Below are 13882 nucleotides of genomic sequence, written 5' to 3' on the forward strand. Positions count from 1 at the left end.
TTAAGTTTTCAGGATAAGAATTCACTATTTGGCGAAAGTGGTTGTGACTACTAGAAAACCATCTGGCAGAAACTAGTTATAGACCAATATCTTACACCATTTACCAAGACAGAGTCAAAATGGATACACAATCATGAAGGGAGATATATATCTTAAGTAAATTAGAGGGATATTATTATTATTATCTATAAGATTTATGAATAAGAAGAATTTATGAAGGAGAAATAGAGACCATTATAAGATATAAAAATAGATTATTTGATTACACTAAACTAAAAGGTTTTTGAACAAATATAACTAGTATGGCCAAAATTAGAAGGAAAGCAGAAAACTGGGGGCATATAGAAAGTTCTTGGGTAAAAGCTTTATATTTCAAATACATAGAGAACTTTGTCAAATTTATAAGGATGTCATTTCCCGATTGATAAAAATGGTCAAAGGACATGGTCAAAGGTAGTTTTGAGAGGAAGAAATCAAGCATATATATATATATATATATATATATATACATATATAGTCATATAAATAATCCATTGCAATTATTGATTACAGAAATGCAAATCATACTTTTGAGATATCATCAGATTGGCTAAAATGATAGAAGGGGAAATGGCAAATATTGGCAAATATTGGAGGGGATGTGGAAAAACTGGGATACTAATACACTGAGTGGAATCACAAATTAATCCAACCATTTTTAGAAGCAATCCAGAATTATGCCCAAAGACTTACAAAATTGTGTATACCCTTTGACTCAGAAATGCCACTATTAGTTCTATTTCCCAGAGTCAGGAAAAAAGGAAAAGAAGCTGTATGTTCCAAAATGTTTATAGCAGCTCTCTTTCTGGTGGCAAAGAACTGGGAAATGACTGAATGCCCATTAGTTGGGGAATGACTGAATAAGCTGTGGCACATGATTGTGATGGAATGCTAGTGTGCTGTAAGGAATGAGCAAATTGATTTTAGAAAAACACAGAAAGATTTACATGAAATACTACAGAGTGAAAAGAGCAGAACCAGGAATGTTTTATACAGTAACAGCAATGTTCTTTGATAAATAACTGAATGATTAAACTATTCTGAGATATGCAAATATTCAAATCAACTACAAGGGACCTATGAAGGAAGATGCTATGCACTTCCAGAGAAAGAACCCATATGTAGAATGATGTATAGTTTCATATACATATCTGTGTCAAATGTTGGCCTTCTTTAGTGCAGAGTTGGAAGGGAGGGAAACAACTTGGAACACAAATGTAACAAAATAATAATAATAAAATAAGTATATTTTTTAAAGGTTGGATTGGGTCAGCTAGGTGTCACAGTGGATAGAGTGCCAGATCTGGAGTCAGAAGGACCTGGGTTCAAATCTTGCCTCAGACACTTTCTAGCTTTGTCACCCCAGGTAAATCACTTAACACCATTTGGCTCACTCTTATCCTTCTGATCCTAGAATTGTTGAGAGAGAGAGAGAGAGAGATAGACAGAAGCAGAGACAGAGAGACAGACAGAGAAAAACAGAAAGACAGACAGACAGAGAGGCAGAGAGAAAGAGATGGAGAACAGAAAGAGAGGGAGAGAAAGAGGGTGAGGGAGAGAAAGAGGGGGGAAAGAAAGTCGTGGAGGGGGGGGGGAGTTTGATTATTTAGTAAGAATATTCTAAGTTAGAATCTCACCTCTGATACCAAGTATCAGAGTAACCATGGGCAAATCTTGTCCCCTCCTTGCATCTCAGCTTCCTTGTCTATAAAATGGTTTGAGAGGGTACTCAGAGAGGTTCCAGGTTTGGCTAGTACTAAGCCAGCATCTTGGCTCTACCCCCCTCATCTGTAAAATGGGAATAACCACACCAGCTCTGCCTTTCTCAGGCTCTTATAAAGCCAGATGTCATCATAGACGTGAAAATACTTTGGAAACTGTAAAACACAATTTAGACACATAATAACAATTCACTTTTTTTTAGACCCTTACCTTCTGTCTGAGATTCAGTACTATGTGTTGGCTACAAGGCAGAAGAGTGGTAAGGGCTAGGCAATGGGGGTTAAGTGACTTGCCCAGGGTCACACAGCTGGAAAGTGTCTGGGGCCAGATTTGAACCTAGGACCTCCCATCTCTAGGCCTGGCTCTCAATCTACTGAGCTACCCAGCTGCCCCCAACAATTCACTTTTCTATAGCAATTTCCTATGTACAAAGTGTTCTCTTCACAATAACCCTGAGAGAGAGAGAGACAGAGACAGAGACAGAGACAGAGAGACACAGAGAGAGAGAGAGAAAGCAATCATGATTCCCATTTAACAGCTAATGACTGACTACAGGAAGCTAGATGGCATAGTGGATAGAGCTCCAGGACTGGAGTTGGGAAGTCTTGGCTTCAAATCTGGTCTTAGACACTTTCTAGCTAGACCCTCAGCTAAGACACTTAATCCCATTTGACTAGCTCTTGCATTTTCCCCTAGTGCCAACTCTTAAGGTTCCCTCCTTCAAATCTCTTATCTGTGTACTGTCTGCACCCTCCTCTGGAACATAGGCTCCTGGAGGACAAGGACTGTGGTAAGGGCTTTTTTCCCTCATATTCCCAGCACCGAGCTCAGTATTTTGTACCTTGTAGACACCTAATGATTATTGATTGGAATTGAAGAATGAATTCTGGCTGAGAGAGTGTTCCCTTTCCTAGACTTGGCTTTTGGTCTTTACCCAGAACCTAGGACCCAGGGCCTTTGACTCCCAGTCCAACACTTTTCCCATTGTATCACATCATCTTTCCCTTGCTCGAAGGCACAGCAAATTCAACTGATAATTAATGCCCTCCTACTGTGCATGTCTTGGCTAGTTTCTGGCTTTACTGGAGAGTGTGTGTGTGCATGTGCTCAAACCCCAGGCATCTATATCTTTCCCCTAATCTGCTGGTCTCTGAGCTTATTTGTCTTCAGTCCCCATGTTCAGACACCCTCTGATTCTCTCACCTCTCGAGTTAGGTTAAGAGATAGCTCTTGGAGAGAAAGAAAGGGATGTGGGAATTGAGAGAAGCATGCTGACTCCATCTTGTGTCTCACTTCTGGATCTAGCTCAGTTTCCTTTCTACCCAAGTATGGGTCTAGATCAATTTCTGTCTTGAGAAAACATTATTCAATGATGGGAATTGTGAGAAACTTTATAGGATTGTTAGATCCCAGCCCTGCATAGCTGGGAACTGGCCCACCTCTACCCTGTTTGTTATTATTCAGTTGTTTCAGTCATGTCTGACTCTTCATGAACCTATTTGGGACTTTCTTGGCAAAGATACTGGAGTAGTTTGCCATTTCCTTCTCAAGCTTATTGAACAGATGAAGAAAACTGAGGCCAACAGAGTTAAGTGACTTGTCCAGAGGCACACAGTAAATGTCTGAGGTCACATTTGAACTTGGAAAGATTTTAGTCTTTCTGGTACTAAACCTAGTGCTCTGTTCACTGGACCACCTATTGCTTAGAGACACTTAACTAAGGTTATGCCAATCAGAAACCCAATCAGAAACCCATCATCCAAAGATGGATACAAGGAGTTTTCCCATGTCAAGCAACCTATACGTCTTATCTGAAAACTTGCCCTGTCTTGGTCACTCAGTTACTGTTAACTTGTTCCTTTGACTGAATATATATATACTTGTCAAGGAGCTGGACATCTTTTTTTCTGATTTCATGGAATTTCACTTATTTACTCTCCCCCTCCCACTGAACTTGGAAAGTCAGTAATCTTTCTTCCAGTGAGGAACGGAGGGAGAGATGGAGGGATGGAGGACCAAAGGAAGGGAGAGAAAAAGAAAAAGAAAGAAAGAAAGAAAGAAAGAAAGAAAGAAAGAAAGAAAGAAAGAAAGAAAGAAAGAAAGAAAGAAAGAAAGAAAGAAAGAAAGAAAGAAAGAAAGAAAGAAAGAAAGGAAGGAAGGAAGGAAGGAAGGAAGGAAGGAAGGAAGGAAGGAAGGAAGGAAGGAAGGAAGGAAGGAAGGAAGGAAGGAAGGAAGGAAGGAAGGAAGGAAGGAAGGAAAGAAAGAAAGAAAGAAAGAAAGAAAGAAAGAAAGAAAGAAAGAAAGAAAGAAAGAAAGAAAGAAAGAAAGAAAGAAAGAAAGAAAGAAAGAAAGAAAGAAAGAAAGAAAGAAAGAAAGAAAGAAAGAAAGAAAGAAAGAAAGAAAGAAAAGAAAAGAAATTCTCCCTCTGGATTCAAGATCCTTTCCCAAGCTGAGGAAGTCCAGTCCCAATTTATTATGCAATTGGCATGCATTGCTTAATAAATCAATATACTCAGAAGCTCAAATCTTTGAAATTCAATTATTTCAGATTTCACCTGTCACAGTGAGGAGGTGATGGGGATGAGAAATGAGGTGAAAAAGGCACAAATTCTTTAGGGAGAATGACTTGACTGAGACAGAAGATGGTAGGGAAAATGGGGAAACCCTTAATGATTGAAGGGGCTGGGAATAAAGACCTAAATTCCATAAAACAACTTGGGGTGTTTTATCCAAGGTTATCATTTTATCCATTATTTTATAAGCTCAGAATCTGACCTTATGTCATGGGGGCCAAATGCTGGAATAACCTAAGAACAGAGCAATGAGTCTGTCGAAGGAGCTTGGCTGGCCAACACCAGGCTGGCATTGCCACCATGTGGCCAGAGTGGGTAATAACTCAACCCTACAGCTAGAGAATCTGAACTATTCGTAGCAGCTAGTGCCCAGGCATCCATTGGCAACCAAATATCACCATCTCAATGAAAGCTAAACATTTTCCTAAAAATATTATCCCCTTAAGAATAGGGATTATTTTTGTTTATGTATCCCCAAAGTGCAACATAGTTCCAGCCCTTAGTAAGGCTTGATAAATCTTTATTCATGAGAATTTAATACATACTCGCATTCCCCATCTCTGTTATGGGACAGATACACACATCCTCCATCAAAATACAGATATAAATACAATACTTCAACACAAAACATACCCAGAAAAATCACTATTCCCCCTACACACCACATCAGAAAGTTTGCGGTGGTTGTTGAGTCATTTTTAGTCGTCTGACTTCTCCACAACCTCATTTGGGGTTTTCTTGGCAAAGATACTGCAGTGGTTTGCCACTTCCTTCTCCAAGTCATTTCCCAGATGAGGAAACTGAGGCAAAGGGGTTAAGTGATTGCCCAGGGTCACACAGCCAGGAAGTGTCTGAGGCCAGATTTGAATTTAGGAAGACTCATCTTCCTGACTCTAGTTTAGAGGTGCTCTATGCACTTTATCACCCACCTGCTCAGGAAGTCAGGAAGACTTGATTTCAGATTTCTCCAATTAACCTGAGGGATTCGTGATAAATGCTATCCACAGCCAGAGAAGGAACTATTGGAATCTGAGTGCAGATCAAAGCTACCACCTTCCCCTTTCTTTCCTTCATGAGTTTGTAGTGGTGGTGTTTTTTTGTTTTTTTTGTTTTGTTTTGGGGTTTTTTTTAACCTTACCTTTTAGACAATGGTAGTGAAGTGACTTGCCCAGTGTCACACAGCTAGGAAGTGCCTGAGGTCAAATTTGAACCCAGGACCTCCCATCTCTGGGCCTGGCTCCTAGTCAACTGAGCTGCCCCCATAAGTTTTTTATTGTATGTGTTATAGGTGTCTTCTGTTATGCAGAGAATAATGGGGAATATGGAAATACATAGTTCATGAAAGCACCAGTATAACTAATATCAGACTATTTACTGCCTCACAGAGGTGAGGGAGAGAGGAAGTAAGAGAATTGGAATCTTAAAATGTCAGAAAACAATTGTCAAAAAATATTTCTACATATAATTGAAAAAGGATTTTTAAGGTTTTTTTTAAAAAGAGCATGGCACAGTGCCTGGCACATAATAGATATTTAATAAGTGTTACTTCCCTTCCCTTCCCTGTCTTACTTCATCTATCATTTGCTTTTCCACATCTTTGACCTCTACTCTCCAGTAGTAACTTGTTGCCTTTCTTCATTAAAGTTCAGAGCTCCTTCTTCTTAGAATATCATCATTTTACTAGGGACCTCTAGCAAATATCCTGTCTTCTCCCTTTTACTACCCACCGTATTCCTCCACTCTCCTCACCATCCATACCTCTCTCTCCTCAGCCTCCTACCAGTTGGCTCCCATGCCCACTCCTGACCTGGAGTGACACTCTGGTACCATTCCCAGGGAGCTCCTCCTTCCCAAAGCCAATGTCTTTCCCCTGTCCTCACCTTCCTTGACCTTTGCAACATGTGGCATTGAAGGTTGCCTTCTTAAAACACTTTTGCCTTATCATAGACCCTAGATCGAGGGATCTTTAGATCAGGACTTTAGAAGGCCATCTAGGTCAGCTCCTTTACAGAAGAGGATACTGAGACATAAAGCAACCAAGTGACTTGTCCAAGATCACAAGAGAGGGGTGTCAGGGCCAGGATATGAACCCAGGACCCCAGGTAGCCAATCCTACACCCTGTTGTACCACCTTGCCTTTTCCTTTCGCAAGGCTCGGGAAATTTGACCAATATTTAATGCATCCCTACCATGCATGTCTTATGTGTGTGTTGGCTCATGTCTAGTTTCACAAGAGAGCAGGTATCTGTGTGTGTATGTGTGTTCGGTAAATGGACAAGACCATTAAGTCAGGGTCTCCACAACCACTCACCCCTTCTCCCCACTTTCCCAACATTACCCTCTGGGTCTCTGTTCTGCCTCCACTCTCTCCCTCCTCCCAGGACTAGCCAATAGTACCTTCCTGTAATCACCCCAGTTCTGGGTGAGTGGAGTTAGTCAGGAATGGTGAGATGTCTTCATTGCACTGGCCCTAGTAAGGAGCCCTGCCCTGAGCCCCTTCACCCCTATGACCCTAGACTTTGATCTAAGGATAACTAGGCTGTGGGGAAATGAATCAAAAACCAGCTGCCCACCATGGAGAGCAATCAATCTCTTTCATGCCCTTGGCGTGGGAGGAGGAGTCCTACTAAAGTTCATTGAGCCCGCTCACATTTTCCTTGGCGTCTAGAAAAGTTGCCTCTTTATCCACTCCCCCAGTTAGGTAAGAAGGACCCCTTAAGACCAACCAGCTCTGCCCCTCCCCACCCCCACAGGAAATAAGGGGTGTGAGGGGAAAGTGGAGACACTTTAGGCCCATGAGGTTAGAAAGAAGCCCTGAGTTAATCATTGATTCTGGGACCGTCCTTGTTTCCCATTGGCTGCCCAAGGGCACAACCCTCTCAGCTGAGGTCCTAGCACTGTCCCTCAGGACACTAACTGGTATTCCCTCCATCCCACTGAGGGACATGAAAGGGACGGATGCCAGGGGAGCTTCTGAGTCATTCTTGAGGGATAGAGCAACATGTCCTCACTGGGGGTTGGGGCACAGGAGAAGACTCATCCCAGAAATCCTTCTTTGGCCCCTTAATGATTATTTTCTTCCTTAGAGAATTCTTTGGGAGTCCCTGGGACAAATCTAGAAGAAGGAATTAAATTAAACCCAAGAAAATAAATTCATTAAGAGAAGAAAGAACAACTAAGGGGCTCCGTAGATAGAGTGCCTGGCCTGAAGTCATGAAAACACATCTTCCTGAGTTCAAATCTAGCCTCAGATTAGTAAATCTAGTCACTTAACCCTGTATGCCTCAGTTTCCTCATGTGTCAGATAAGCTGGAGAAGGAAATGGCAAAGGACTCTAGTCTCTTTGCCACAAAAAACTCAAATGGGATCATGAAGAGTTGAAAGTGATTGAAAAATGACTCAATAATAACAAAAAAGAAGAAAGGATAGAACATGCAATGGAAAGATCACTGAACTTGGAATCAATATGTTCAAGTACCCACTTAGATAATTCTTAGCTATGTGACTGTGAACAAGTCACTTGACCTAAGGAACAGTTTTGTCATCTGAAAAGTAATATTTATACTATCTACATTACAAAGTAATTGTGAGAAAAGTGCTTAGCAAACATTAAACCTCCTTGGAGTTTCCAGTCTAACAGATATAGCCTCTATCTCCAAGAAGTTCTTGTTCTTGAGAGAGGAGAAAGACTCTTTTGGTGGAATTCCAATCTGATGGGAGAGACAGTCATTGCCATCTTGGATGCTCCAGTCCAACAGGAGAAGCAAAGTCAACACCCTTAGACAAGCCAGTCTCTGCCTTCATAAACTCCCAGGATGACAGGGAGGGGATAGCTCTTGGTCCCAAGAAGCTTTTATTCTGGTGAGGGAAAATCATGACTCTTCCCTTCACTTTGACAGTAGGGAAACAATCCCCTGACCTCAGACAACCTGTAATTTCATATAAGGAAGACCCAGTTCCTGACATCTGGGTGTGTAATGAGGAGAATACATTCTTTGCCCAGAAGTGCTCCTTGTCTGAAAGGTAAAACAGGATTCCCACTCAGGACAGACATGGACACAGAGACAAAGGCAGACCTAGATCCATAGAGGTATGGACTTATTCCTTCCCTTTTACTTTCAAGCAGAATATGGGTCTTCAAGGAGGATTGGCACTTCTGGCGTGAGGGTTTACCAAGTCCTTTTCAGGGCTACTCATTCACCTTTGGTGTCCTCTTTTCCCCGAGATTTCACCTGCGGCTCCGAGAAGCTGTCGCTTATGCAGCAGCCACAAAACCATCTCAGCAGACTGCCTAAACCAAGTTGTGGGTAACCCACAGGCCTCATACTCATCAGTGAATTATGGGGATGACTACCCCAAGCTGATGAAGACTTCTCCAAGTAGAATGGGCAGCTGAGAACAATTTGTTCCAGTGGCCACGAAGGAAACTGAAGCAAGCACTGTGTGGAGTGTTTAAAACTAGGTCAGACTGATATCAAAGAAGCCAAGGTCATTGATTGTATCCCGGGCCATCGCCAGTTGTCCTAACTTTTGTCTTTGTCATTGGACTTCAATGACTCTGGAAAAGAAAGTGAAACTGATGACTTTGTATAACTCTGCCTCATTTAAATCCATTTCACCCACTAGTCAAGATATTACCTCATAAGGATATGGGGCAGCTAAGTGGCTCAGTGGAGAAAGAGCCAGCTCTGGAGATGGAAGGTTCCTAGCTGTGGGACCCTGGGCAAGTCACTTAACCCAGGGAATCAATACTTAGTAGCAATTCTAAGACAAAAGGTCTAAATCCTTATCAAAGGTGAATAAGCAGCCCTGAAAAAGGCTTGGAAAGCCCTCATACCAGAGGTGCTAATCCTCCATGAAAACTTTTTGTCTTAGAATTGATCAATTCCAAGGCAGAAGAGCAGTAAGGGATAAGCAATTGGGGTTAAGTGACTTGCCCAGAGTCTCCAGGCCTGGCTCTCTATGCCCTGAGCCACCTAGCTGCCCCAAGTTTAAAAAAAAAAAGAAAAGAAAAGAAATAGCAAACTACAACAGCCTCAAACATGTCCAAGTTTCTCCCATACTTTGTAAAAAGAACCATGGCTATACCCTCCCATTCCTCAAAACCATCATCCTCTATTTCTCTTTCCTTTCTCCAAACTCTTTTTTTTGTATTTTTTTGTTTTTTTTTCACTTTAAACATTATTTTATTTGGTCATTTCCAAACATTATTCATTGGAAACAAAGATCATTTTCTTTTCTTCCCTCCCCCCTCCCACCACCCCTCCCATAGCCGACGTGCGATTCCACTGGGTATCACATGTGTTCTTGGTTCAAACCCATTTCCATGTTGTTGGTATCTGCATTAGAGTGTTCCTTTAGAGTCTCTCCTCAGTCATATCCCCTCCACCCCTGCAGTCAAGCAGTTGCTTTTCATCGGTGTTTTTACTCCCACAGTTTATCCTCTGCTTGTGGATAGTGTTTTTTAGATCCCTGCAGATCGTTCAGGGACATTGCATTGACACCAATGGCCTTTCTCCAAACTCTTAGAAGAAACTAAATAAACGTGTGGCTTCCACTTCATCTCTTCTTCCACTCACTTCTCAACCCCATGTAATCTGGCTTCTGCCCTCATCACTCAACAAAAGCTGATCACTCCAAAGTTATCGCTGCCCTAATTTCCAAACTGATGATTCATACTCAGCAGCCATCCTTCTTGGCCTTTCTGCTACATTCTTGACACTCTTGAATACCCTCTCCTCCTGAACATTCTCTCCTCTCAGGGTTTTGGGAACACTACGCTCTCCTAGTTTTCCTTCTACCCTTCCAACCAAGTCTTTTCACTCTCCTTTGCTGAATAATAATTAGCTGGGTGGTTCAGTGCTGGGCCTAGAGTTAGGAAGACTCCTCTTCCTGAGTTCAAATCCAATCTCAGATATTTACTAGCTTTGAAACCCCTGGACAAGTCACTTAACCAAAACACGCACACGTACACTCACAAGGAAAAAAGCATGCAACCTCTCAGTGACTTTGAAAAACTTCTGTATGAATCGCATTTTAACTTATTTTGATGTGTACACAAAACAACAGTTTAGAAATTCCACTTGTGCAAAGCCCTACTGTGTTTTTTATGTTTTCTGTTTTAAAGAGTTGTTTACTTAGCAATAATTATAAATAAATGAATATTCTTTAGGGGGGAAAAAAAGGCTTGGAAAGCCCTGGTACCAGAGGTGCTAATCCTCCATGAAAACTTTTTGTCTTAGAATCAATCAATTCCAAGGCCTCAGTTTCCTCATATGTAAAAGGAGCTAGAGAAGGAAATGGCAAAGCATGCCAGTATCTTTGCCATGAAAATGAAAACCTCAAATGGAATCACAAAGAATCAAAAGTCAGAAACAACTGAAAAAAACGCTTTTGAGTTTGCCAAGCACTTTATCTCTTTGAGCATGTATTATGTTATATAATTATACTATACTACATAATATATATTATCTCTATGCTCTTTACCCCCAGCCCTAACTATGAGTATCTTCCAAGTCTCTGTTTGGAGTTCTCTTCCTTCTCTATACTCTCTCGGTAAACTCATGAGGGTTTTTCATCAGAATTCAAATGACAAATAGTTCTATATAGCCAGTACCATAAGCCTCCCAGAGCTTCAGTCTGGAATCACTAACTGCCTATGAAACATCTCAAACTATATATCCCAGAAGCATCTCAAATGCAACATGTCCAAAATAGAATTTATTAGTTCCCCTACTTCCAAGCTTTCTTATTTATGATGAGGGAAACACTATTCTTACAGTCTTGTAGGTTCCTAACCTCAGGGGTGTCAGACTCAAATAAATATTGGACCCCTGACCATATATAAGGACCCCTATCAGTCATATATCGACTTAATTTTTAAATGTTATGCTATTTAAAATTTTTTCATTTATTTTGTTAAATATTTCCCAGTTGGAACTGTGAACTGATACAACCATTCTGGAGAGCAATATGGGAACCAAGCTCAAAAGGCTATAAAACTCTGCATACCCTTTGACCCAGATACAGACCAGACCTACTGGGTCTGTATCCCAAAGAGATCCAAGATAAGCAGAAAGGACCTATCTATAGGAAAACATTTTAATCAGCTCCTTTTGTAGTGGCAAAATATTGGAAACTTATGGTCCATCACTTGGGGAATGGATGAACAACTTGTGACACATGGTTGTAATGGAATGGAATACCATTGTACCATAAGAAATGACAAATGGGGCAGAGCCAAGATGGTGGAGAAGGTACAGGAACTCATCTGATTTCTACCAAATTACCCTCTGAAATGAATTCTGGAACAGCATAACCCACAAAAAAAGACAAGGTGAAGTAATTTTTCAGCCCCAAATAACTTAGAAGGTCAGCACAAGGGATCTAATGTTCCATGGTAGAGGTGGGGCACAGTACACCAGGGCAGGCCCCACAGAGGCAACAGATGTTGGACTCAACTAAAGCAGCAGCCAAGGCTCCTGGAACTTGTAGCCACAGATGGTAAGGAAGGGATCAGACAACTGCTCAGAAGATTAAAGGGGTCTCTGCTAGCTCTGGGTGTAAGACTCTTGTCCCACTCTCCATATGAAGAACCAGGTAACAATCCTAGGGCATAGTCATGAGGTAAGGAGAACCACCAGAATTCACCAGCACTTACAGCCACAAGGGAGAAGGGGACCAGAACCTGGTCACAAAAAAAAAAAAAAGAGTGCTTGGAGTTACTGACGAATCAGAACACAGTCTGGGAAAGTATTAAACATACCTCTCCTTATATCATACCACCTTGGAAGAACTGAAAACTTATAGATCGCCATACCTAGCTTTGAAGGCAGCTGCACAAAGAACCTGAAGCTTGGAACAGTACTCTCTTTTCCGCAGTTATAGAGTTTAACATCAATATTTTTTTTAAACTAAAAGAAAAGAAAAAAACTGGAAAATGATCAAACAACATAAAAAGAAACTCAAATTAGAAAGTTATTTTGGTGACAGAGTAAACTCAAACTTAGAAACATACAAGAAAATCAATACTGCTGCATCCAAAGCCTCCAAGAAACATTAATTGCTCCCAAGCCTATAAAGAATTAATGGAGGAGTCAAAAGGGATTTTAAAAATCAAATAAGAGAGATTAAAAATTGGGAAAAGAAATGAAAATAATACAGGAAAATACATGAAAAAAGTTAACAGTTTGATAAAGGAGGCACCAAAAAATACTGAAGAAATTAATATCTTAAAAAAAAAAACAGAATAGGCCAATTGGTAAAAGACACACAAAAATTCAAAGAAGAGAAGAACTTTTTAAAAAAGCAAAATTGTCCAAATGGGAAAAAAATAATGTACAAAAATGGTCTGAAGAGAAAAACTTCTTGAAAAACAGAATTGATCCTTTGGGGTGGGGGGAGTACAAAAATTCACTGAGGAAAAGAACTCTTTACAAAGTAGAATTGATCAAATGGAAAAGGAAGTATGAAAGCTCACTCAAGAATATCATGTGTTGTTGTTGGTGATGGAATACTATTGTTGCCAAAGGAATAATGAAGTGGAGAAATTCCATGTGAACTGGAACGACCTCCAGGAATTGAGACAGAGTGAAAGGAACAGAACCAGGAGAACATTGTACACAGAGACTGATACACTGTGGTACAATCAAATGTAATGACTTCTCTACTAGCAGCAATGCAAAGATCCAAGACATTTCTGAGGGACTTATGAGAAAGAACGCTATCCATATCCAGAGAAAGAACTATGGGAGTAGAAACACAGAAGAAAAACAACTGCTTGATCACATGGGTCGATGGGAATATGATTAGGGATGTAGACTCTCAACGATCACTTTTGTGCAAATATTAATAATATGGAAATGTGTCTTGATCAATGACACATGTAAAACCCAGTGGAATTGCTCTTTCCCTATGGGAGCAGGGTGGGAGGAGGGGAGAGAAAGAACATGAATCATGTAATCATGGAAAATTTTTCTTAATTAATCAATTAAATACATTTTTTAAAATAGAATGTCATATCTTAAAAATCAGAATTGGGCAAATGGAAGCTAATGACTTCATGAGACATCAAGAAACACTCAAAGTCAAAAGAATGAAAAAAAATAGAAGAAAATGTGAAATATCTTTTGAGAAAAGTAACTGACATGGAAAATAAATCCAGGACCTTTCAAATTCTGATGAAAAGACTAGAGCTGAATGGATAATCTGACTCTCAAATACAAGATTCAAGAGAACCATAAAAAGGTAAACAGAAAAGAAAAAAAAACAATTCAATAAGATTAAACTGTGTACAAGATGATTTTTGTAACACCAAAGAACTTTGTCAATATTAGGGCAGTTAGAAGGAATATATATAGACACAGGGTGAAGGCGTAATTTGAATATGATGGGATGATATGAAAATTTTATATCAAATTAAGGCATAAGAAGAAGGAATGCATTGGAGGAAGGGGAAAATAGAATGGGATAAATTATTGCACATTAAAGAAGTATGAATGCGTTTTCACAGTGGAGGGAAAGATGGGGGAGATGGGGAGTAGAGCCCT

At 40.4% G+C, this 13882-nt stretch overlaps 1 protein-coding gene across 3 annotated transcripts in view; it reads right to left on the reverse strand.

Moving 5' to 3' along the window:
• PYY (peptide YY) overlaps positions 1-12849 on the reverse strand; it is a 28607-nt gene extending 15758 nt beyond the window's left edge. For 2 of the 3 annotated variants that reach the window (XM_056816911.1, XM_056816910.1), the window contains exon 1: positions 12154-12849. The gene's annotated coding sequence lies outside the window, so the exon portion shown is untranslated. The remainder of the gene's footprint in view (positions 1-12153) is intronic. The other variant, XM_001374468.4, reaches the window with a different exon arrangement.
• Between the last annotated feature and the right edge of the window lie 1033 nt (positions 12850-13882).

The sequence above is a fragment of the Monodelphis domestica genome, chromosome 2 (assembly GCF_027887165.1).
Source record: "Monodelphis domestica isolate mMonDom1 chromosome 2, mMonDom1.pri, whole genome shotgun sequence".
NCBI classification, from domain to species: Eukaryota; Metazoa; Chordata; class Mammalia; order Didelphimorphia; family Didelphidae; genus Monodelphis; species Monodelphis domestica.